This window comes from Erinaceus europaeus, chromosome 7 (assembly GCF_950295315.1).
Source record: "Erinaceus europaeus chromosome 7, mEriEur2.1, whole genome shotgun sequence".
In the NCBI taxonomy this organism is placed as follows: Eukaryota; Metazoa; Chordata; class Mammalia; order Eulipotyphla; family Erinaceidae; genus Erinaceus; species Erinaceus europaeus.
In genome coordinates, this window is record NC_080168.1 from 25,730,095 (window position 1) to 25,733,530 (window position 3,436).

Below are 3,436 nucleotides of genomic sequence, written 5' to 3' on the forward strand. Positions count from 1 at the left end.
GCCCAAGTCCAACTAATTATGGTTAAGGAGATTCTAATCTTAGTCTTGAACTTTTGGGAACATGAACTTCCTTTTTTAACTGCAAATATATGTGAAGATATACATCAGTCTAGGTTCTACTGAACACTATCTTGCTGCTGTGTTAGAAAACCTACCCCTGGTAGTCCAGAGACTGTCCTGAAGACCTCTTGCTACAGCAGCAGGACTGGCAGAGGGTCTCACATGCTGCACCTTAAAATTCATTACTAGACCCATAACCTGTCAAGAACTGAGCTCCTCGGAGACATAAGACACCTTTGTCAGTGGACATCAGCTCAAGGATTTTCAATAAGTCTTCCTTCTACTGTATAGATATATCATTTCCATGAATTCTTTCTAAAAATAATTGGTATTGACAACTTTGGCTTAATAGTTCTGTAAGGAATATAGGTAAAAAGGCTCCTTGAAGAGTAATACAAAGTGGGATTAGTAGCTTAGAAATACAATTTTACAGAGAGAAATCAAGAAATGAGTAAGGAGGGAAAATTCAAGATAACAAATGATGGGAAGCTATCAAAAGGTTACTATCCGTATAATCTTTGCAAAAAGAATAGACGAGGGGGTTGTACTTTTCATTTTCACAGGATATAATATTTGAGTTAATTAATGTAGATATTAAAGAAGGGAAAGCCAGAGTTCTAGAATACTTAAAGACTGTTGGACTACTTAAGCAGCCACTTGATTTATGAATAGTAAAAGATAATCCTAGATCTCAATAGGTCAGAACTGAAGAGCTGGAGAAATGGTTTATCATGTTATATGCATGCTTTGCCATACAGACCTTCCGGGGTTGAACTCCAGCACCACAAAAGAGGTCTAATCAGGCTGGGAGTATGGATTGACCTGTCAACGCCCATATCCAGTGGGGAAGCAATTACAGAAGCCAGACTTTCCACCTTCTGCATCCCACAATGACCTTGGGTCCATACTCCCAGAGGGTTAAAGAATAGGAAAGCTATCAGAGGAGGGGATGGGATACAGAGTTCTGGTGGTGGGAATTGTGCGAAGCTGTACCCCTTTCATCCTGTAGTTTTATCAATGTTTCCTTTTTTATAAATAAAAAAAAAATTTTAAGAGGTCTAATGTTATTATGGCGCCAGCACTTAAGCTCTAGTGCTGAAGTTTATCTCCTCCTCTTTTTCTCTCCCTTTGTATCTGAATAATAAAGTTCCCAGTGAAGTCCACATGTACAAGGCAAGGTCATTGCTACACATGCCACATTACACAATACATCTGAGGATAAACACACTTTTTTATCCACTGTCTCATAGAATTAAATTATGTAAAGGAGAAATGGGCACATAAGGTTCATTAAATATGTGTTTTATTGACAATTCAGGCATGAAAGCTATCAGAGATATCAGAAGATATTTTAAATTTGTGCTATGAGGTATAGTCCAAACTAACAGTTGAGTCACATTAACGATCTCCTCTCTTTTAGAATATTAACTTAATTGCGTCTCACTGATACCTTTTTTTCAAGGACCTAAATGGCTTAAATTAAATAAGACTTAAACAGAAAAGAAAAAAAGATTATATGATTGCAAGTCTTCAACAACTGAAAAAAAAAAAAGATTTTTTTGTAAAGAACAGAAAGTCATATCTGGCATCAGTTGAAAAGTTAGCAAATATAGTGAGAGGTGCAAACCACTGAGAACAGTTTGGGGGCCATGCAGTGATGCACCCTGTAGAGAGTACATGTTCAAGCACTCAGGTTCAAGTCCTGGGTCCCTACCTGAGAGGGGAAGCTTCACAACCAGTGAAGCAGAGTTTCTGGTGTCTTATATGTCTCTATTTTTCTCTATTGTCCTTCCTCTTGATTTCTGTCTCTATGAAAAAGATTAATAATACCAATATTAATAATAAAGATAGAATAAGGCATGTGGCCTGGGAGGTGGTAAAGCAAATAGAGTTTCTGACCTATGAGCATGAGGTCTCGAGTTTGACCTTTGGCATTGCATGTGCCAAAGTGATGCTCTGGCTTTCTTTGTCTCTCTCTCACACACACATTAATAAACTTGATTTTAAAATATTATAGAAGAAAATGAAATCGATTTAAAGAAACTTCATTGTGACAAGGACTATTTCTGGGGCTCAGTGCTTGCACAACAAATACACCATCTCCAGCAGCCATTGTTCCTTCTTTATTTGTCTAATATGACAGAGAAAAATTGAGGAGGGAGAGAGAAAGAGAGAGACCTGGTCTCTGTCCTGGGTAGAGTGGCATCTACCTTGTGGTGTCCATCTCATATCATCCAGGGACAAAACGATTCCTTATTCTCCCAGCTTGGCCTTAGGTCTGTGCCCATGCCTGGTTCATGCCTGGGATATATTGATTATGAGGGCTGGGGAAACCCACCCTAAAATGCCTAGGGATTGGACTATAGGGGCAGTCTGGAGTATACTTCACTACTACTGTGTCTATAGGTCTGACGTGCAATGTGTTGTTTCTCAAGTTTACAAGCGCACTAGCCTCCCATTTCTTATTGACTACAACGGCCTGATAATTATCATATTTAGTAGATTCCAGATACTTCAAGTGATTATGCATTCGTGACTCTCTTGCTCTTCAACCTTTGATTTACTCAACAAAAACTTCCATAACCATTATAATGAGTGGGCACTGAACTATTTCTCTCGAAGAGGGACACTAGCATAGTATGAAGTTGGTGCTTTATTTTTTGCTCATTACCAGGTTGAATTCGATACCATACCAGGTAGAGCAGACACCATTTGAGGGATTCTTGATTAAATATGTTTTTTTGCTGCTTTAATTGGGCTTTTTCTGTGAGAAAATTATTTTGCTTAGCTAAAACTTAATATGAGTATATGCTTTTGATATATACAGAAAAAAAATAGTCACCACTTGTAAAGCTTCCTCCCTACGGGTGGGGAGGAAATTTAATTTTAAATTTTAAAATACAAAATATCAATTTGTTTCTTTTAATCCCAGATAATTAAACAATATTCTATAAAAGTCATGGTTCGTTCAACCCAAATTTTTATTAATAGAGATAATTTTTCACCCCAGTTTTAAATTTGAAAATGTCTTTCTTGCTCTTTCCTGAAAGAATAATTTCTTGGAAGTAGATAAAAAGTTGGATGACAGTCAGTTTTTCTTTGGCTTCCACTCATCAATATAAAAATTATATTTGGGTGTGAAGAGTACTTTTGTGTTCAAAAAGTGCTGGATCAGAAATAAAAGGAGACTGGAGGGTAGATAGCATAATGGTTATGCAAAGAGAAACAAAAGGACAAAAAGTCTGAGTGTTCTCAAAACAGGCAATAGGAGTTCAAAGTAGAAGGGATATTTCTGGAGAGATATCTGTCCTGTTTATAGTCATTTCAACCAATCCATCTAATCTTTAGTGATAATTCTGAATAAACTAATTAATGA

The 3,436-nt window shown here is 37.0% G+C and overlaps 1 non-coding gene across 1 annotated transcript; it reads left to right on the top strand.

Annotated features, from left to right (window-relative positions):
* The first annotated feature begins 2,240 nt into the window (after nucleotides 1–2,240).
* On the top strand, nucleotides 2,241–2,374 carry LOC132539695 (small nucleolar RNA SNORA48). Its single transcript, XR_009551023.1, has one exon. It is a non-coding gene; the product is annotated as a small nucleolar RNA SNORA48 (small nucleolar RNA).
* Nucleotides 2,375–3,436: the final 1,062 nt, after the last annotated feature.